Here is a 23463-nt window from a genome sequence, read left to right as displayed (position 1 = left end):
ACGTAGATTATCTGAGGTTAATCCCACATGTATTACCTTGAGGTTTGAAATACTGAGCCCATTTATATGCATTTCCGTCTGTTCAGTTGTATGCACAATTGGACTCATGTATAGTCACCTATTCCTCTGTAATTTTCACTTTTAAAATCTGTTGTGTGTTGGATCATTAACTCAAGGTAAGATTTCTCTTGCAGTCATTTCCTCTAACCTCACTGCATAAACTGGTCTCCTGGGTAACAGTGTTCATGGATGATCTGAACATCCCTGTTTTTAGGGCAGACTTTGTATTGCTCTGCACCTGTGTAGTCATTTACACTGGCACAATCTGAAATACATATATGGTTTTAAATCAAGCCTGGTGTAAATGAGAACACAGACTAATGGAGAATTAATGGGTTTTTTTGTCAAGTTTTTTGTTCCTCTGTCACCCCTGTGAGAAAAACCAGCAACAGGCAATGTTGTTAGCAGTCTCTCTTTTGATCCACACTGAAGAAATGGAAACGGGAAGAAATGGGGAAAATGTGACAGAGGCAAAATATTGAAAATAAATAAACAAAACCTGATTAAAAACGGTATTAACAGACACAAGGAGGCCTGTAATTGACGGTATCTTCTTCTAGAGTCAGGATGACAAAAGCACTTTCATCAGATGTTCTTTCACACTTGTAAAAGTTATGTTAGGAATATGAAATACAAGAACCCCCAAGACATAGCTATAAACAGAGGATGCAGGAAAGTGAGCTGAGAGGTACCTTTATGGAAGCAAACGTTCCTTGTTAGCTTGAGGAATGACATGCAGGTTAAGCACTTCTGGTTAACAGATATTTCCAGGTGATATCAAATCAAGGTAATCCATAATGGCCTTTAAATGCACTGCAGACACTGCATAAATAACTACATGAAAGCTTGTATTTGGTGGATGGCTTAGCCGATACCTGGCACTGAGCTACATGTTTGTTTACACACATGGAGGTCTGGCTCTAGCAGAGGAAAAAAAGAGACCACGCTCCAGATTAATACTTCCCAGAGCATCACATGCTGCCTTTCATGATAATGCCCAGCCACAGCACCAGAGGGGATCCTTCCTTCCCTTGCTGGCACTGAGATCAGGGCTGCTTCCATCCATGACCAACCTCCCCAGACCTATCCAACTTGGAAATGGAAATTTCACAGCTTTGTTGGGTTTTATTGTACCAAATGTGCAGATGAATTCTTTTATAGAGATTAGGGGCCAGTACCTCAGCCAGGATAAACTGGCTCATTGACTTCAATAGAGCTTAGCTGATTGATGCAGGCTTTGGGAGTCCCCCTGTTTGGTCAAATCTTATTCTGGTCATTTCATCTGAATGAATGCAGACTGGAGGGAAGGGCTAGGAAGCATTTTAAGTGCAGGAACAGTGAAATTGTCCTGTGTAAGAACCCGTGTGGACCAGCTTCCCACAGGCTGTTTGCGGCTCCCAAAATCTGTGGCCTTCCAGGGAAATATCTTACTGCAATTCCCGAGTAAATTTAGAGGAGGAGTTTTCTGAAAGTAGAAAAGCTAGGATCAATGCTGCATTCCTAACTTTTAAAAATAATAGAATGTGGTAGACAAATTACACAAATTTTAGAGAAATAATTATTTTTTTTGTAAAATAGTTCTCAGAAGGCCCAGTAAAGGCTGAGCTCCTATGGTGGGAGATGTCAATTGCCCCATCCCACTGCAAATATGGAGGGGTTGATTTCCAATTTTTTTTTTTTTATGGTGAGTGTAGAAGATAATGTAAATTGATGAATAAGCACACCAACTGGTTGTTACCCGTAGAAACATTAACTGAAGTCTAATAAATACTATTAAAATCTGGATTGCACAGGTACTGCATGTTGAGACTAAGTGAAAAGTTCTTTTGGAGCTCTGTTTCAGGTTATTTTCTGACTCAGGAAGAGTACAGAATCATTTTACACTCAGTTAAGCTAGAACTGTTGTTTTCATAGTAAAGAAAGAAAAAGTAGTGCTAAAGACTCAACAATTTAAATGTACATAGCTCTGCTGACATTCAAGATGCTTCAATAATTGAGAAGAGTGGGAAATCTTGTTTCCTCACCTCTCCTTTCTAAATGAATTTCTGCATCCTAAATTGAAGGAAAACAAGGTATTTTGAAGCATCTGCTGTAACACCATGGATAATTCTGGGCCCCCTGTTAGTTACCATATTTGCACTTTATGACTAGCCTCTAAACCTGTAGCAGTAGCTGGTAGTTTTAAAAGCTGCTAGGTTTCTCTCTTTCCATTTAAAATTAAGAAGATCACAAAGGTAAATCCAAAGTGATATCTAGAAGCAGTTATAAGTCACATTGGTATCATGAGGAACTGGTGTTTTGCAAAACCTGAATGATCCTATGATAGTACAACCAATTCCTATTGTAAGTGTCCTGGTATATTTTGCACTAATATTAGTACATTATGGAATAATAAATAAAAGGGGGATAGCTTTTTACTATAAAATTAAAGAAAACTAAAAATATTCCTTGTAAATGTTTTGACGGGGGGGTTTGTTGTTTTTCTTTTTTCCTCTGCAGAAGGACTTGACTTTTAAAACAAGAGTAGTCTACTTTTTGACAGAAGAATTAAAATGAAACTCCAGATGCTGAAAGCACTGAATCTTTACTGATATTTTTCCTGATAAAGAGATGACTTCCCCTATCCTAATCCTATGCAAATTTTCTGTCCAGTACAAGCTTTTTATCCAACACGTGTGAGTTTTGAATTGTTATGATATATGCAATTATAATGCACATAAAATAATAACATTGTTATTATTTTATGTCTGCTTTATGCTCCTTCCCTTGTGTTGACTTCTAATAATTGTGGAACAGAACTGGTACAAAATGTTGTTAGAGGGGATAACTTTTGGCTCTAATTTTGCTTTTGATGACTGAGTACAATTTCAGTGATGAATTTTTTTGATCAGAGTGGTAACATTATTTAGTTACAAAGCCACTGCATTTTTTTTAAGGGCAAGAACTTTATTTAGTGTGCTGTGAAAGATTCGTAGCATAGTAAGAAAAAGCTGCACCTGAAAATAACAAAAATGGCCCTTTTCCTCATTTTCTCTAAATATCTATTGAAAAAGAACTGGAATGCACTAAGCCTTCAAGATTTCATAAAATCTGGTGAAGAAAACATCTTTTCATAGTATTTTATTGCCTCAGGTATTTCTTTTACTGTTACAGGAAAATTATTAGTATTATTCTTTATTGGTTTGGATACAGAAGGGATTTCTGACATCTAAAAAACATGTATTACAGGTTGCTCAGCTGTAGCAAAGAATTCAGATTCTAAGACAGTAACGTAATATTATTAACTGATCCAAATCTGAAAAAAAAAAATCTTAATTTTCTTGTTCTTATACTTTTCCTAACATTATTCCTGTAAGTAATCTGCATGGTGGGATAAGGGATTGCACTTTTGTAACTGCGCTACCAGCTGGGGCAGGATATAGCTGTGATGAAGGAAAGAAGTTGTGGGTTCTTCCGCAGCGGGCAGTACGGAAGACATGCAGGACTGCAGGTGACTTACGCTCCATGTACCCTTTCCAGTAACATTTCCAGGCTTCTACATTCACATATTTTATTCATAAACATTGAGCAGAGATTGAGCAGGCTAGATTGTGACTTGCATTTTGCACCCCTGCAAAGGAAAGGGAAGAAATAAGAATTCTTGTTGTGCCCCTGGGACTGGAGTTGGGGTGAGCTGACATAAATAAATGCTGTGAACCTGCTTATTTGTCCTCCCTCAGTGCACAGGAATAGGAATGGGAAGACAAGGACAGATCAATACACTAAGTAGAGCAGCTGAGTCAGGCAAGAAATATTGATATTTATTGTTGGTTTGGGCCTGCAACAAATAACCATCCCTTTTCCTTGAAGCCTGAAAAAACAGGGAGGGACTCATGCTGTGGAGGTATGTTGTCTCTTGGGATTACTGCAGAAATGAGGTAGTTTATGCAGTCTTAAAGGTTAGAGTCTCCTGAAACTTTTAGCTCACATTGAGTAACACTGTCCTCCACAAGCTGCTGTGGAGACCCGGAAAGATTAACCTGGAGGCACTCTCCTGAGGAAAGTCTATATCTTAAAAAGGGTTTGGAAGAATTGCATGGAGAAGTTCCTCACCCTCTCAGTGCGGGTCAGGACGTACATATTTCCTTAGTGCAGAGCTCCTCCGTGTAAAGCGGCTTCTCGCAGTGCTCCTTCCATAGAGTGGGGAATGGCAGAACTAACCAGGGAAAGCTACTGGTGCACAGCTGAAAACAGCAACAATCTCTGAAAAAAAATGGCACACCAGATATCATACAGCTGGAAACATTTTTTCTGGCACAAGAAGATAGGATGTTGTTTAAGAGGCTAGGTAATTTAGACATCTCTGGATCTAGGGGGACAATAAGGGAGTTTTAAGTTTGTGCATAGGTGTGGTTAAACATGCAAAAGCCCCTCTCTGGATTTTACTTTGGCAGCGAACCTTCAAAAGATTGGTTTCCTTGTCTGGAGAAAGGGGAGTAGGTAAACTTCCCCCTCCTGCTGATTGCAATTGCCCCTAAAAATAAGCACTAATCATTCCAGTTGTTTTCACTATATTCACAAACATTTATGTGCAATTAATGAAAGCGTATGAAGGGGAGAATGAAAGTAAACGGAATGACGTGTAAGTAGCAGCAACAGATATGTTTTAAATATCTAGGTCTTTGGAGGCTTATGTGGCCAAACTTTCCCTGCTTTTAGAGGTTAACCCATAATTTCTATGAATGTTAAAGTAAATCAACCATGATCTAAATCCTGCTCCCATGAAGTCAGTGGGAGTTTTGCCACCAATTTTAGTGGGAACGGGACCGAGCTGTGTAACTGTTATTTAATGCCACTGCCTATAGGAAAACTGAACACATTTATTTTGGTTGGAAACAACATTATATAATAATTCCCCAAAATTCTGAGGTTAGCTGGCTAGTAGGAAATATAGTTCTTGGGGGAAAAAGTTGCTCCAACAGCTGTCATTTGCAATATATCACAATGTAAATGTTAATTCTAGTTAATGTTAAAGAAAACTGTCTAAAATAATTTAAGATGCAACGAATTGCATTTAATGGAAGGGAACTTAAACATAACATTATGATATACCAACTGGTTTAAGTAAAAAAAATTGGCTTGCCAGGGAGTTGTTCACATTAGGCTAAATCATGCCATGGGTAATGCCCAAAATGAAGACTGTGATGGAAGGACCCAAAACACTGAGCCTCAGAGAAGTTTGTCCTCACTGTACACTGTAGGAACAGGAAGCAATTTGTGACACTTCATTTCTGTGGTGAAGCATCCTTTCCTCTCACAACGCACAGGCTTTTGTTCCTTTCACCAATGTATGATGGTGGTAGAATAGGGTCTACCAGTTCTTCACGTGGTCTCACCATGGCTGGTCCAGGGGGAAACCCTGCTGCCATGCTGGAACAGTCTCTGTGGCCTCCCCCCAACACCTGGAGGTGTCTTTCTCCCTCCTGATCTCCCATACAGATGCAAAATGCAAAACACGTCACTTTTAGAGCAAGTTTTCACCTTGAATATATCCTCAGGGCAAGTACACAGTCTTATGTACAATATGTAAAAATAATTCCACAGAGTAATCTGAGACCACTCAAAAATGTGCATGCAGCAGGTACTTGCTATAAAGCAGTATGCATCACATCTTTGGCTAAAGTTGAAATAATTTATTTAAAACTGGGACAACTGTGCAGCGATACAATTGTAAAATTTCTCTTTGTGTCCAGAGATAAGTATCTGACTGAAAGCTATCAAAATTTCAAGAGTGCTCAGTCACAGACATAATAATACTGTGCTTACTTGTGTGATGAAAATTGCTGTCGGGAGCCTGACAAATCTCAGTAGATGTTATCCAGGGTAATAACCTTGACCAGCTGACTTCTTTCTAACATGATGCATTCATATTTAGATAGGGTATATTCAGGATATAATTTGGATTATATTCCTTCACATACTGAGAAATAAAAGCACAGTGTGCTCAAATACTGTTTATCTCCTGACAGCTTCATGGACAATGATCTGGGGAAGGTTGGTGGTACACAAAACAGATCTGATGATTGCTACAAGCATCTAAGACTTCCATCTCTTTCTTCTTTCTGACTGTGTTTCAGATATAGGGCCAGTTTCCCACCAAGGCGCAGCGCTGCCGTGAGTGGGCTGACCTGGGTGCAGGGCAGGAACGGGACTCTTTGGCCCCAGGGTGAAGCCACAGGCATGGAACTCCTGGTGCAGAGGGAGAGAGAGGTTAAGGACTGCAGCCCACCCTATCTCCAGCGAGGCTTTGTGTCAGTGGATCAATGCTGAAGGAGGAATCGTGTCCTCTGGTGTCATCCATATAATCTCCCCTTAAATGCTGCACTACAAAGCTGTTTTCATGGCAATCTTATGATGCAGTTACCTTGGTGAATCACCGTGTCTCAGGTGTTCCCAATTATATTTTTTTAAGTGGTGGAAACTAAAATACTTTGCTTCTGTGTGCTCTGCATTCCCCCAGTATATACCAGAAGTTCTGAGTTGCACCATTTAAAAGCAGAAGCATTTTTGCTCTGCAAGAAAAGGACTAAAACATAATCATACCTAGAAATTTTACTCAATAGTTGCCTACATGACAGTGGCTCTGCTGAAACACCTTGTTTAAATTAATCATATAACAATGATAATCCAAAAGCAATCTGTGGAAAGTCCATGTATGACAATCTATATCTATCCTCATGTCCACAATCTTTAGTCTCTCTCCACCTTGTATGAGGAGACTTAGATTTCTAGAGGAGCCTGGAGAGTACTGTTTGCATAACGCTGTCATCACAGGGCAGGTCATCTTCCATATTCTTTGTCATTCATACAGCAGATAATATCCTGCTCTGAAAAATAAAACTTCATGTTTCAACACAGTTTTTGTTACACTTGTGGAAGAGATATTTTGCACACACACATGAGCAGCCACGCAGTCTGTCCTCCATCACGGTACTTTTCCCAGTTTGCAGCAGATTATGGGGAAAGCAGCACCAATGCTGGGCTGGGATTCTGACAGAAGATGGAGCCCTACATGCCACCCTCCTCCTATGAAACTGCTGTACATGTGTGCGTATGAAACAGCCCCATTTATAATGTACCTCCCCTGCTTATCTGCTAGGGCTTTACTCAGTGAAAGGAAGAAGAAAGATGTCATGTGGGGTGACTGGTGCCTAAGGAAGGGGCAGTAAGGCAAACGATCAGTATTGTCTTCCTTGCCCACACTTGAGGATGGCTGCCATTGAGCAATCGATGTTTATTGTGGCTGGATGGGGGATCCTAGATAAATCCAACCTCGCACAGAGTGCTGCCCTGCTACTGTTATGATAGCTGTTCAGTCAGGGCTATCCAGGAAGCAGAAGACCTTAAAGACTTTGTCACCTCCAAGGTTTTCCTCTTCTTTCCTTTGAGGCCAGAAAGGCTTATCTTCAGTAGCCAGCAGTCTTGGCAGGAAAAAATGAATACTTGTATTCACATATGAATACTTTTATTTGCACATGAATATCAGTATCTCTGGGAGGGACAGCACCTCCACAATACCAATGACATCCAAAATCTCCCTGCATGAATAAGGCAGATAGATGATCAAGACAGAGAGATGATCATGCCAAACTGAAACTCAAGGAAGAACATACGGAAGTGTTTGTGAGTAAATCACTCCTTTCCTTATATAGCCCAGCTGCACAGCATTTTCTGTCATGCGTTTACTATTTATAAAGCTTTGTAGAGAATTCCAGTTTGTGTTATACTAACTCCTCTGTAGTCTGAGAAATAATTTATAAGAGCATAAAGACAGACTATATTTTAAGAAAGAGGCAAAGAGCCAGAGGAAAGGTTGAGCCTTCAGCCTGACTTCTGCATGTCATGACATTTGAGAACTTGATTTATCAACCTTAATGTTACATTAACATAAGCACATAATTTCCTAGGATCTTCTCATCAAATTTCAGAGGGAAAAAAAAAAAATAAATAAGAAGGTCTGAGTGTAACAGCACTGTAAATCCTTTCCTCTATATATTGCATTGCTTCCACAAAGACAACCAGATTGTGCTTTGTAGCTTCGTTGTCCTATGAGCTTGGAAGGAAGAAAAGATCCTCTGTTCAGCAAAAGGCAGTTGTTGCCCCAGAATCAGAAGAATATAATGGTTTTCTCTTTAGTGCGTTGTGCCATCTGCAAGGGATGAAGAAAAGAGCAATCTCTGATTGCTATCCATACTCCAACCAGTTAACCAGAGGAGGTGGACAGGTACGTAGTAGCAAGGATTCTGTGTATAGTGTGTGGCAGGCTTTAATGCACTAAGGGTCCACATGAACCTCCCTAGTTACACAGGTCAGACAGGCTTGTTCTTAACTGTGGTGATAACTCTTTGTGCATTAGTTACTCTTACAACTACCGCAGTTTCTAACATGGGGCCAAAGCTTACATTCAAAACAGATACATTGACGCTGTATCTCTTTGTGATTTTGTTTTCATTTTATCAAATTCTTCCTTCAGGAATAAAACAAAATCACTAAATACAATGACAAAAATTTATGAAAAAAATCCATGTTTCATTTTGATATTTCCTAGGTTTTGATTTCTCAGTTCAAATGACCTTTTTGGTTTGAGGTTTACTTTGACTATATTTAAAAATAATAATGTTTAAAAATCAGTTAACTATCAAACTGGCATATTTTCCTCCACAATTAATGAGTCATGGCAGCTTGTAGCTAATCTTCTGGACTACTGATCTTCCTGTAGAAGCAACTGAACATTTTATTCCCTGAGATAAATGGGATTCCAGAAGGTTAAATACCCCACAGGAGACTCCATGTTCAGTTCAAATTTCAGCTAGTAAACCTCAAGCAGAAAAAACCTTGCCAACTTTTGTGCCAGATGAATCCATTTATCTCCACAGCTATCTTCACAGACATTTCTTACTTACTTCCTATTGATTCACTGCATGTTTGAGTTTTTCCCTATGCTTTCTTGTAGATGTGTTCTTGGAGTTTGAATGCTCTGAAGAAGGGAAGCCAGGAATTTCTGATAAGTACTCAGGTCCCTGACTACAGACTCTTCAAGGTAAATCTGTGAATTTTACATTTGCTTTAGGAAATTTGGCTTATGAATAACATACTTGTTTATAAGCTGGACGTCTTAATAATGGTTTGGGGGGGGAGCTTCATTACAGTTTAGGCTGGATGCATTCTTATAACCCAGCAAATGAAAGCACAAATATATTGCATTTCTATTTCATCATTTATGTATTTCATCCCTATTTTTCGCTCTCAAAATAATTTTTCTGCCGTTCAGCACCAACTCCTCCATAGCAGTACTAGACGCTGATTATAAATGTGACATACTCTGCCAGCTGCAAGAAAAGCCCTCTACAAATCCCCCTGAACTCAGCAGTGGTAAACTGAGGCCAGCTATGCAAAACTTCTGTCTGAGACAAGCTGAGGTAGCCATGAAGTTCTGTCACACTTCTTTTGGCTTGGAAATGGCTGTTTTTCTTGACGTCTGCACAACCTCAGGCCAAAGTAAATATGCTACTGTGAGCTCTAAAACCTGATTAGCTCACTGTCCTATTTGCCACAGTCAAGGTAGACCACTTGTGTGGGCAGAAGAGGTTTGTTGCTGGCAAGAACTGGTTTAGTTTTAGTGGAAAAACATTGATTAACCTACCAATGCTGCTGGAGATTGATTTGCTCCCAAAAAATGAAGCTAACTATTAATATGTATACACTTTCACTCTCTTCCAGTAGATTTTCTGCAAGTGTGTCGGTACCTTTAGGGGTCTTTAAAATGCCAGAGGGCCTGTGTTGCGATTACAAGTTCTGGAATATTTCTACAGTCACTCTACATCCTTTAGTAACCACTTCCTTAAATCCTGCCAGCATTCCTCAATATAACCCCCAAAATGTTTCTTCCTTGTCCACACTGACTATACAAAATTTTCCAAAATGCTCTACTAATTCTGGTGAAACAAGAAAGCATTTTCTTACCTTCTATTGAAGAAGTAACAGGCAGTTTCTCACGAGGCGTATTCTCAACTATATGGATAAGCAGAGACAATAGATGTTATTACTATTGTCTTGAGGAGATAAATACTTTAATCCCATCACCAACCCCACAGTGTTATTGTCCCATTTGACATATCATCCCTCCAGCTGCTGCCCCATCTGTAACCTCTTTACCTACTGTCTTCTGCTTTACCAGGTTGGGAAAAGATTACAACAGCTTCAGCAGAACATCGCAGGCTGGCCCTCACCTATGTTTTCACTGGGTGCTACTGTAGGGTGTTTGTGAGGTGTGTGTTGAAGGCTGCAAGAGGAAGGGATGGGGAGTACAGAAGTACAATTCCCACTGCTGCAGCTTCTGTGTCTGCAATAATTAAAAGGTTAAAAATTGTAGCTCCTTAATTTCACCTTAGCAGGGTTGGGACAGCGCGCAAGTAAATTCGTCTGCCCTGCAAACAAAAAGCTGAAGTCTGTATTGTGTTATCACAACATTCCTGTCAGAAACTGAGCCAAAAAGGTTTTGGTCAGATGGCTCCCAAGAATGAAATGCGAGTGTAAAGGGATGACTTTACACTTGCTGTCATTAAGTCTATACATTTATTTTAGGCTTTGCCTGTTTTCTGCTGTGGCAGCTTGCTCCCTTCTTAGGAGCTTAGCTGTCTGAAGCTTAGCTATCAGACACTCTGCTCTGTGTTAACCTGTATTTTCACATTCATTCTATAATAGATAGGCCAGAAACTTCCTTTCTGGAAAACAGAACTAAAATACAACATCATGGAAGTACGAAGGGTAATGCCATTATCAAGGGATTCCTATGAACTTTTGCAACCCATTTTGGGATGCGTAGCACCTCCAAGTGACCCTCTCTTAATATAGCTAGTAGGAAATTATGACCTTAAACTTCCTCTACCCTTGCATGCAGAAAAGCTATTAACTTGTGCAGAAAGCAAGTATTTATATCCACAGTTGAGGATTTTAATACAGGTCTGTTATTTCAGAGGTGAATTGAACTACTTGATTTTGAACTGAAAGCAGCAATATTATGTAATGCTTATTAGCCTTCAAATTTGTGTTGGAAAGAGGCATTCATAAGAGCTATCACCCTTTTCCCTGCTCTGATTTATTCCAACATTGGTGTCTCTGGAATTAGCTGTAAATATGTCCTTGCAGCTACGCGAACAAAGGTTGCTCCTGCAGCCTAAATCGTATGAGTTGCTGAGCACTGCTGGAAAGAGGCAGAACACCTTCTGCTTCCATTGTCTTCAGCGCAAATTGACAATGACATGTCACCCTTGCATAGCTCACTGGGTTGCAGGGCTGGGCTTATAATGAATTCACAGGGTTTTTTCCATGCCTTGGTCCAGATCATTGATAAGAAAAATACGCTAAAATTTGGTGAGAGGAAAGAAAATGCGATAGCAATTGTCCTGGTTTCAGCTGGGATAGAGTTAATTTTCTTCATAGTAGCTGGTATAGTGCTGTGTTTTGGATTTAGGTTGAGAATAATGTTGATAACACACTGATGTTTTTGTTATTGCTGAGCAGTGCTTACACAGAGTCAAGGCCTTTTCTGCTTCTCACCCCACCCCACCAGCGAGTAGGCTGGGGGGGCACAAGAAGTTGCGGGGGGACACAGCTGGGACAGCTGACCCCAGCTGACCAAAGGGATATTCCACACCGTATGATGTCATGCTCAGCGTATAAAGCTGGGGGAAGAAGAAGGAAGGGGGGGATATCTGGAGTGATGGCGTTTGTGTTCCCAAGTAACCGTTACACGTGATGGAGCCCTGCTTTCCTGGAGATGGCTGAACACCTGCCTGCCCATGGGAAGTAGTGAATGAATTCCTTGTTTTGCTTTGCTTGCGTGCGTGGCTTTGCTTTCCCTATTAAACTGTCTTTATCTCAACCCATGAGTTTTCTCACTTACTCTTCCAATTCTCTCCCCCATCCTACCGGGGGGGAGTGAGCGAGTCGCTGTGTGGTGCTTAGTTTCTGGCTGGGGTTAAACCACGACAGCAATACCACAGGCTAAATCCTGAGCTTGTGTGAGTCAGCATGGCACAGCTGATTCCAGTGATGCTGTATCAATCCATCCCTGCTGAGGTTCTGCTTTGAATATTTTAATAGCTATCAATTCAGATGAAATACTTCAGATATATTGCTAAATAATGGCTTAGATGCCACAGCAAGAAACAATATCATGCCACTTATTATTGCATTTAAAAACAATATAAGCCATGTGTGAGAAATTAAATCTGTCACTCTGGGAAAGAGTTCAGGCTGTCAAAATGGTAATAGAAATTAAATTCAATTACCTATTTTCTATGTTACCCACGGTAATTCCCCAGAAAATATTAAAGGAAATTGAAGAGGAGATTATCTTGTAAAGTGTTTTCATAATATAATTATTGTTTTAATTACTTTAAGAAAAATCTGTACAATTTTGCACAAAACCAGCTGAAAGTTATAAGAACTGCAGTTGTTTGTCAGATGAAGATTAACTGCCATTGACCATGACCATCGCTGCTGTGACGGCAGCCACACACTCGCTGCTGTAGATTTTCCTCACGCTCAGCCTTGCTGTGGTGATAGTCTGGGAGACTGAAGGCAGGGACGAGACTGATGCTGAGCTTTCAGTAGCTCTGTAGAAGAAGGAAGCCAGCAGGGAAGTACCTTTAGGCCCTTTTTCTCTGAGCAGCCCCATTCAGCTCTACACCCTTTCCCTGACTCAGCCCCACCATAAGTATCAGGGTTCCTAAGGTGGCAAACGCTCACTGAAGGTCCAGTGGCCCCTGGACTAGGTAGGAGCTGGCCTTCATTTTCCTGTGTGACTTTTCCAGCTGTGCAGAATGGAGTTCAGAGACTCTGCTTGGCCCAATTTCATCATGCCATGAGGAGTGGAATAATTCAGCGGGAGGTACTGTGAGATGTCATTTCATACTGCAGCTTCAGAGTGAGCTGTAGCCCACAGGTTAACACTGCAACCAGACGTCACAAAGACCTGAACCTCAATGCATTTGCTAATCATTGAGATATTGCATAATGGGAAAGAGGGGCTCAATATAACATGCAGAATGGACAGTCAGCTGGGATTTAAGCTCCTTTGTAGATTTAGACTTAAACTAATACATAAATATTCTCTAAGTAAAAGTCAAGGACAAACTGCGCTTATTCTACAAAGAAATTAGAATTCCTCAAGGCAGAAATTTTGAAAAGTGAATGATGGTGTCAGGTGTTTGTGTTATGGAAGAGTTCATTTTTTTTTCCAGGTCAAGTTTATACAAGAGGAAAAAAAGACAAGACAATCAAAAGGAAAAATAAGATCAAAAAGAGGCCATTACATGTTGGTGCTCTCAAAGACTGATGATATTTCCCATCCTATCACAACTAAATAAGTTAAAGCCAGCACTGAAAACTGATTATATTCTGCACATTAAGAAAAATACCAAGAACAATGAATGCTTCAGTAAGTGTGGGATCAAACAGGCTGGTGTGAGTTTATGGTTATGTATCCACAATCTCCTTAATCCACCACAAGATTTTCTGTTACCTTCCCAGATCCTTAATGGGAACAAATTGGAAGTTGTGGCAGAGATTTTAAGGGCATGCTGTGAGCTGTGTGTGCAGTCTGCTCGGTGGAGAAGCAGTGTTGGGTGGCTTCCTGCTCTCAGGAGTCTGACCTTTGGGGCATAACCTCAACTGGAGGGTACAGAGCAGCGCAGAGGGAGGCCAAGTAGCTCATGTGCCTGAACCTGGTTTGCCTTTGCCCTACGGACTCCAGAGCACCTGACCTCTAAGTGAGCCCGTGCTGAGATCTGCAGTGCTTGACAAGGCTCTTTCTGATGCTCGAGCTAAACTGTTTATAGCTCGCTTGCTAATTTCTCTACTCTTCTGCAGCCTGCAGCATAGAGATACCCTGATTATTAATTGCCTTCTCGTCACCATCAAGAGGTCTTGGTGGTACTTGGAAATAAATGGACTCAGGGAACCTGAGTCCTCATCCAAACTAGGTGAGAATGACAGGGGGAGTCTGTACCATGAAATGAAGCCAGATGCATCCCTTATCCATCCTGAACAGGCCAGTCCTGGTAGCAGGAGCAGTCTAGCCACAGCACAGTGGCTTAGCTAACTAGCCTTGCAGACCAGCTATGCTAATAAGCCTGAGCATAGCTCTGACGAGGCTGATTTCAGGTTCTCAGTTAGTATTTCTGAGCTCTGCCACACACTGCTGTGTAGAAGTATTGTTTGTCCGGGGCTAGCTTGGGGCAACCCGCATGAGACTGCACCGCACTAGGAAAGTACTCCCTCTCTCTCTCTTTGCAGAAGTTGCTGAACTTCTCTGTATCCCAGTCACTTCATGGATGAGATGAAGGCTCTTGGAAAAGGGTCTAATTTTATCTTCTTTTGGCTCTTTCTCTAAGTGTGGTTTGCGTTTCCCTGTTACCTGGTCGCATGGGAACTCAGAGAACAAATGCCATTCAGAGCTGAGTTAGAGTAGCCAGTCAGGATAATGAAACTTGCATGCTGATAATATAGCTACAAAGAAATAATTATATAGAGCTAGATCATGCCCTCAAGGCATAGACTTGTATTCAGAAGAGTTTTCCTGGCATAAATTGGATGTACTTTGATACTTGGCATGCACAGTGACATGGAAAGTGCTACAAAGGCTGCTGCATCATGCCTCTGGCTGAACCCTCCCTCCTCAGACCACCCTGGCCTCCCAGCAGAGCAATTGGGGTGAGGTGCTTGCATTCCCCCAAGCACCTGGGCTGCGAGTCTGTCCGACCTGTGTGCCACAGGGGAAAGCTCTTTATTCCTTCTCCTTTTGCTGTGACCATGTAGACAAGCCAGGGCAGAACTAGCCCTGTGTGGTCAAACAGTGGTGCTATGCTGAGAAGGTCCAGAGGAAAGAACAAAGTGTATTAATTTCCCTTCCAAAACGAGAAGCAAACTCAAGATCTTACTGCTGTATATCACACTATGTAAATAAAGCTGCATGGTTGCAGCTCCCTTGTTGTCTAAGCCCTCATACCAATGAAGTATTCTAAGAAATTAAACAGGAAAAAAACCAAGGACTGCAACCAAGTAAACCTAAGGCAAATCCTCACAGCTGAGCAGATGTGGTCCTCGCAATACAGTAAACGTGCTTTTAGCTTGGCTATTCAAACTGTCTTTTTTTTGTTTTACATTTTGAAAAATAATAGCTCTTTGAAGACCTCAAGGAAGGTTTTAAGTGTGGCCAAGGAACCTGCTCTTTGTAAAGCAGGAGTCAGAAGTATTGAAGACTGATTCTATTTTCTTAATATAAAGTTAGTGCAGATTTAAGTCCCCAGCTCCAAGTGAACGAACAATGCTGACAGTTATTTAATGGACCAAGAATTATAGGAACAGGAGTCAGAGAATAGCCTCAGCTATCATAAAGGAAAAGAAATGGAGAAATACATTAATTAGAAGTTAAAATAAGTCTAAGTTCATATTCTAGTTTATATTTCAATGTTGAATTTCACACAAGAGTTTCGTTACTTTCATTTTGGGGCTTTTCTTATGACCTTGGAAGGTCCTTGGAGTTAGCCAAGTTTAAATTAGTTTTAAAAACCTTCTCATTTCAGAAACTCTCCAGCATAACATATTTAGGTGCTATCATGCATTGAATGTGCTCTTCATAGTTATATCTGTTTTGCTTGGTTTTGATCATGTTTTATATAAGGTTTCCTGGATATAATTGTATTTCTTACATGTCTACCCCTCAGTTACTATTGTGGGGGTGCTATATGATTTCTTTTTAAGAGCATTTTCAAGTAGAGATTTTACCTGTCTGTTTTTCAAGACAAAATTACACCGTGACGACAGCCAGGACATTGCAGTATGTGTCATGCAGGCAGACTTCTACGAATTCAGAACAATCACCTTTACATCTTAAACCTGCAAATGATAAAAATGCCAGCAAAGTGGCATGACAGTCTACTTTGATAGAATATTCAAAGCAAGCAAATCAGCAATGTATTTCCGTTTTCTAAGTCCTCTGTCAGCCCACTTCTGGCTGACCTCAACTCTGTATTCTAGTGTTGATGCAAATTTGCCAAGTGATGGCATGCCCATCAGACTACATGAAAGAAAACATGACAGCCAGCACAACAAACTCTGTAGCAGGTTAATGACCTGTACTAGCATGACCATTTTCTTTGTTTGCAATAGTTCAAGTCAGCCTTTCATTAACACTCTTTACCCCTATAGTTAGAGGAGATCTTCCAGTCTATACATTGAATTTGTTCTTTGCCATTTTAGTATTACTGGGTTATCCCAACTATCTAAACCCTTTAATAAAGCACATGACTTCTTCCATCTTTTTATTTATCTGTTTAATTATTACTGTAGTTAGTTATTCATGGAAGCACACATACAAGAGTGATTCAAAAAGTGAATGGCTTCCACCATGAAGAAATTATTAAATCACATTCCAGAAATCTCAGCATATGAGAGACATATGGACAGAAAAGAGAGAAGGTGGAAATTGATAAAGAAGAACTGCAGGGAAGACAACACGTTCAAAGACCTTAACGATGTCTTGGTGGAGTAACAGATTTTGAAGGCTAAGATCAGGGAAAATGCATCAGAAGTAGTTGACATGCATGATCAAAGGCATGATTTGGGGAGTGGGGAAAGACAACATTAGTTCTCTATGAAATCCTGTCTCATAATCAAAGCAAAACCTCCCACTAAAATGCCATTTATAGTTTTTGTTGCTTAAATATTCTGTCAACTCTAAAAGGTAAGGCCAACACTGAAATTCCTATCAGTCAATGATTTGCAAGATATAAAGTAAAAAAAAGGAAGGAAGGGAAGAGGTGGAAGTTAAATCTGCAAGCAAGCTTTGCCATCTGTAACCCAGCCAGATCTTCTACCCTATTGTTGTCATCGAACAAAGCTGTACATGCAGTGTAAATGCAACCAGGGCTTTACTGATATTTATGAAAGATAGATCTGTGTTTTGTGCTTTGTGCACAGATATGGACTTTCAACTGAAATTACTTGTCTGAGTTGAAACTATATTATAAATTAATTCTAAATGAGGTGATATTTTACCACAGAAATGTGCTTGCAAGCAGAAATAGTTCATCTGTGTACCCTGTTTTGTTTCGAGTTGCTATGAAAATGTGTTTATTTCTTGATTCACATTTGGATGCAGTGGGTGAAATAATCCACGAGTAATTTATTTAATTAATTTTGCTGGTCTTTGCTGCCCATGAATCACCACAAATATATGAATTCTAAAAAGCATTCATGATTTGAAACCATTTGCAGATTTCAACAGTTTACATAAATAATTCTTGCTCTGTGTATCAGTAAAAACAAAATGGCAGTGCATATTACAACTGGCATCTGTAAACAGGAGTTAATTAAAATGTATCGGGTGACTTTTTTTGAGCACTTTTATGATTTTTCCTAGTATATATTTATATCTTGACTACTCTGTCATGAAAAATATTAAATGCAGTCCATTTAACCTGAAACTAGCTCAGGTATTGCTCCAATGGTGTGACTGTCATGTAGCCAACACCAACAAAGGCCAACAGCCCAAATGTCCACAGAGAGGTCTAGGCAGGATTTCTGAGCTTTATTACCTTGCCCCTGGCAGTCAGGCTAGCCAGGGTAAGGTTAGTGCAGATAAACACAGTATACCCTTCATGTGTACCAGTTCACATAAAGTCACTCTGGGCTAGATTTGAGCTCAAGCAACAAGGAAGAAATGCCCTGAATTGCTCTGTCTCAGAAGTAGCCCTGTGTGAAAGTATCAGACCAGCTGGAGACTAGACTGAGCTTGCTTTTTGTGCTAGGCTTGTCTCTTAGTCACATCGAAAATATTACTGAAAATCATAGGCTTTCTTAGAGAGACATCAAGAAGTACAGTTAATATATTTGTTGTTAAAACTGCTATTTACTCTTACACAGCCTGGCAAAAGTAGGGTAGCACAACATCTGGAAGCGTCCCTGAGGAAAGTGCTCTGAAGAGCCACCTCCTTGAACATGTTTTCTATACCTCTTGTTTACCTACTTCACAATAGTCATTTTCCAGTCATCATAGCCACATTAGTTAATAAATTAAAACACTGGCAGCATAGAACACTTTTATCAAACTTGTACAGACAGTTATTAGCATATTTACCATGGCCAAATTGTTTCACTTGATTTATTTCTAAGTCAGAAACAGTTTCAGCTAATACATCAGCATTCCAGCTCAACAAAAAATGTCTTTATTTCCTCTTTAGCCCAAAATCAAATTTATAATATTCTGAATAATACATTATCTATATCCATCCATCCATTCACCCAGAACTCAATTCTCTTAGGCTGAGCAATGTTTTAGGTTTAAATTTCCCTGTTTGCATTTATCCAAAGGTAAAAAAGATCTTTACAAAACACTGTGAGTCAAAAGGGTCTATTTTCATCCAGCATTGGGAAAGGAATTCTTGTTCCCTTAAGTAGGGAAATTTGTATATATTAATTTACCACTTAGATCTGTGTCCCTTAAGCTCTTCTTGCAGTTACTCCAGCACCTATTTCAGTATTAATCTTACCATTTGTGTTTTGCCCGCTAGGCCTCCTACTGCTTTGCTTTTACAACACTTCATATTTTTCATATTAGCATTAGGAATTTCTTCTGCCTCACAGTGCATTCAAGGCTTTGGGTTTTATTTCACTAATGGGCCCTTTCTGAGAGGGGGGTATTATTCAACTTTGAGCTTTGTGTATTGTAGGGTGGTATTTTTCATCCATGTAAGTATATGCAATGAAGGGGGCTTTTTTGTTTTTTAAATGAACGTAGTTTACTGGGCTTTTTGGTCTTCCATTGCTTCAGAGATTACAATTCATCACTGAAAAGCAAATGCAGCAATCTGTGTAGCAGTTATATAAATCAGCAGGTGAGAATAGCAATGAGGTATGGGAAGAAAAAAAAAAGGCAACCCATGGGGCAGTCAAGACCTTGAGGGAAAGATTAGGGGGCAGATAGGAGGAGTGGAAATAAAGGGGATAAAAGAGAGGGGCCTGGGGAAAAAAAAAAAGTGTAAATTGAACCTCCCTGCAAGGTGAGATAGCTGCTTTACCAGCAACCATGGCTGGTCCTCTGACCACCTTCAACATATTCTGCATAGCGTCAACAGAAAGCTTGTGCATTAGAAACACATTCAACTTTAGCCCCTGTTCAGACTTGGAACTTTCCTTGTGTTTTCAGAGGCTTTTTTCATGTGGTTGAAACTAAGTGCATGCACAATAGCTTTGAGGCCTAAATTCTGAAAGGAGCAGCACTCTTTTTATATGCAAGTAAGCTTGAAAGGTTAGGACATAGCTATTATCTAGCTTAGGTACACAAAGTCATTACTGCTGAAGTGCCTGAACTTCCCACACTATTGCAAGAAGGATTCCTTGCAGGGCAGTGCCAGGTGGAGAAATTATATTGCCTCCATTGCAGCAGAAGGAGGCTACAATGCAGATAGACACGGGTAGGCCCATGGCTCTTATTTTCTGTCTTTTCCTATCTTTTTCTTCATAGGAGTCTGGCTTTTCTTCATGCTTCATGTGTTTACACTGTGCTTTCGAAGACAAAAGTGTGTGGGGGTGGCAGAGGCAGCTTCAAGATGGTCTTCTCCATCCAGACCATGTGAGGGACAGTGCGTCCTGCTAAGGTGCCTGTGTCTGCAGCATGGGTAGGAGGCGAGTCTGGGCTTGGGAACAGGCTTGGACCACTCAGATAGGCAGCACAGGCAAAGCCAGAAAGGCCAGTGAACTCACCCAAAGTCACGGGGGGAGCTGGAGATGGAGAAGGAATAGAGCTGAGATCTTCCAGGATATCCAGACCCCATTAGTTTTGAATTATCCTTCCTTACTGCAACAGGAGAAGCACTGGAGTCTGGGACTCAGAGAGCGAGAGAGAGAAGGCATTCAGAGAGTTCAGAGACTTCAAGTATATGTCTGTGTGTATGCATAGACATATCTTTCAAGAATTACAGAGGTAAGTGCATATAAATTCCTATCTTCTGATAAGAACTTTTCCTCATAGAAGAAGGAGGAAATTTAAAACTCCAATTTTCTTTTGTTTTCTGAAGCTAAATGAATTAGCAAGCTAAAATGTAACCATGCTGCAACAAAGAATTTACATCCATGGAATGCATTAGTAAGTGAATACAGTTTTCATGTGATTGCAGTCATGATGAAGAATAATGCACTGTGATCCTCTTGTAGCTTATTTCTGCAATAAATTATAGAAGCAGGTTTTCCATCTTTATTTCTTTCCTAGACTTCGGGGTTCTTTAAATCTTTGGGAACATTGTACATATAGCTAGTAATGTGTAAAATATATCTACATTTACCAACATAACTTTGGAAAGCTTTATTTTTCATCTTTAAACAAATATGGTCATTTATAGAAATTCATGAAAATGTAGTTCTTGTACACCATGTGAGTCATGCTCCGGAGATGCTTATGAATTATATTGCCCCTGTCTCATAGCTCTACTAAAATTCTTTACTGTGTTACTTCACTGTGCTCTGTTCTGCAAATTATAGCCAACCTCAAATTTTATAGGTATACATTTTTATATTTAATGATAGTTTTTATGGTTGTGTTTATTTTATTGTTACTCTATATTAATTCTTATTGTATTTAATTTTTCAAATGCTGTTGAAGCTCATCAAAACCATCTCATTCAATTACTCTTCTTATTTGATCAGGGACTCCTGTTGTTAGTGGTCAGACAGACAGGGAGATGTCAGCCTCCTCCCCTCCATGGTTATTCATGCAGTCCTTTTTGATCCTGTGAAGGAAGAGACAGTACCTACCCACTGCAGATGGAATAGAGAAATTCTAAAATTTCAGAACTTAAGAAAAAGAACAAACTCAAAACTTCAAAAAAATAAAAGGAAGCATATGCTAAATTTTAATGTCCTCATAAGCCTAGTAAACTTACACCTTAGCATCTTGAGCAAATGGCCTCTCTGGACTGCTAATGGAAGTTCTGGAGGCAGTTTGAAAAAACAGGAAAATTCCAGAGCAAAGGAGAAGTACTAGCCTCCTTCCAGTTTTTAAAAAATGGAGAGTTGACATTAGCAAATATAACGAAGTGGACTTGATGTTTATCTTTTGCAAAATAATGAACTAATTTGTAATGGCTTTCCATACCAAGACTACTGCCTCACTCTAAAAGGTCCTACTAAAATTTGAGGAACTACTGGGTATAAGGTATAGTTAAAGCAAAAGCAAGTACAAAAATATTCCAAGAAAAGAGATGTTAATCCTAAACAATTTTAAACTAAGGAAAATGAATTATCACAGGTAGGAGCAATGGAAGATTAATCTACTTATCTGTTCACTCATTTAACTTCCTTTTGAACACTGAAGCTATGACTGAATGAATTTATGAGACTCAAAAGGCAAAACCTTTCTTTTTAAAACCTGCAAATTCTGAGCATGCACCAATTTGTATGTGCAAAGCTAGAGGATCTTGCACACAAGTACAAGTATGCAAGTATGCAAAACAAGCACCGGCATCCATCATTTGCCATTTCTATTAACAAATGCTCAGAAGTCCAGTCTTGGAGGCCTTTGAAGATTCAGTCTGTCCAAATGGCAAATAAGTAACGAGTGTGACACTAATTTCTAGGAACATGCAAAGCTTCCCTCTGCCTCATCCCTTTCCAAGACATGATGAAAAGACTTTCAAGGCTTTAAAATGAATGTGTTTAAAATGTCAGAGAAACTGGACTGTTGGATCTGTTGGATATTTCTTTCCAATAAGGGGTGTAGTCTTATTTATGCATAAAGGAATATAATCAGAGGAGAGTAGTTTTATGTGTTTGTATATATACATAAACTGGATCTCTTAGAAACTAGCCTTGCTAGCTTCTTTCATTACACCTCCTCTAGTTTCCCTGTCTTTGTTTGGAATAGCCTCACATCCCAGCTGTCCTTCATCAGGTCGCTCTTCTTTCCCAATAACATTATATTGACAAAAACTTAGTTTCTCTTGTCCTTCAGACCTCCATCTTTGCCCAAGGCAAAGAATTGAGGGCACAACATGTGGTCCAGTACATCAAACTATACTACTGCCTTAAAAAAAGCCCCTCAATAATAATCACCCTTTTACTATTTAAAAGTTCAAATTAATGATATATCTTTGCAAAAGGTGACATATATAGTACCTATGTGTAGAATTACTTAAAAATCTTCATTTATTTTATCTTTGCTTGGTAAACATCAGTTTTGTTTCTCCTCTCTGCTTCCCCATGCACCAAAGAAGCATCCTGATTCATGATATTTGTACATCTACCCACGAGTGCAGAAGCCGCAAATAGTTCAGCAATGAGCTCAGCCTCTCTGCTAAGCCTATGGGAAGGAAGGAGCAGCTAGTAAAAAGGAAGTGCAGCTTGAATCATAGCTCTCCATTTTGCCTGATAAAACATCACAGGATATGAGGCTAACCAACGAGTGGCCCTTTCTTTGTATAGCAAGCATATGAGATCGTGCTAGCAAGATTCATCTGTTTCCCATTTGTCACCCTTTCATCGCAGTGCGGGGGCTCTGAATTGTTACATATCTTTAAAGCAAGCTTTAGGCATCAAGCTGGGCACATGCAAACCAAGAGACCCAAAATGCAAGGCCATTCCCCCGCTGAGCACTTTTGCTGCCCCTTCCTTCCCCCTCTCTCACCAGAAGACCTGTATGAGCAAGCAAATCCCCACTGCTACTGTCTCATCCCGCTTCTGCCCTCAGCTCCCATGCAGCACTCACCAGGCACCCGGCTAGGGGAGCAGCATCCCCGCCGGCGTCTCTGGCTGTCCTGCTGCAATTACCTGGCATGTTTGGGAAACTACTTCCAGGTACCTGGCTTCTGAACTGCTAATTCTCACCAATTACATTATGTCTCACCGCTAATCTACTGCTTGATCTATTTATTTGTCCATTTGCTGACTCATCTCTCTTCCCATCGATACCTGACGTATTAAATAACTTAGCTAACTCTTTCACTGATATGCTGCTGTCCGCTACTTATCTGCTGAATCAATTCATTGCTACTTGCTCTTTTGTTCCTCTAGGTAGCTGACTTAGACAGTAACTTAACTGATTCCCTTCCTTTTAAACAAACATTGTTGCCAACTCTGCTTCCTCCATTAATCCTTTCATTTAATCTGTTAGTTCCTTTTTGTCAGCTGCTAAACTACGTTCTTCACTGCTTGAGTCCCACCCTGCAAACTCACTGCCCTGTACATTTGCTCTCCTGTCATCATCCCTGTAACAGTTTTCCTTTCTATTACTCTCTTTCCCCCTTCTCCTTGGTCCTTCCTTTCCCATACTTTCTTTCATATCATCTATCATTCGTACTGTCTTTT

The 23463-nt window shown here is 40.1% G+C and overlaps 1 long non-coding RNA gene across 1 annotated transcript; it reads right to left on the bottom strand.

Moving 5' to 3' along the window:
• Window positions 1-3392: 3392 nt before the first annotated feature.
• On the bottom strand, window positions 3393-22977 carry LOC140650151 (uncharacterized). The gene is made up of 5 exons (XR_012041864.1): window positions 22865-22977; window positions 19870-19987; window positions 10063-10110; window positions 4153-4302; window positions 3393-3670 (listed from the first exon to the last, which is right to left on the bottom strand). It is a non-coding gene; the product is annotated as an uncharacterized lncRNA (long non-coding RNA).
• Between the last annotated feature and the right edge of the window lie 486 nt (window positions 22978-23463).

Source organism: Ciconia boyciana, chromosome 3 (assembly GCF_034638445.1).
Source record: "Ciconia boyciana chromosome 3, ASM3463844v1, whole genome shotgun sequence".
Lineage (NCBI taxonomy): Eukaryota > Metazoa > Chordata > Aves > Ciconiiformes > Ciconiidae > Ciconia > Ciconia boyciana.
The sequence above is the reverse complement of the archived record's forward strand: the minus strand, read 5'-3'. Positions and strand labels throughout refer to the sequence as shown.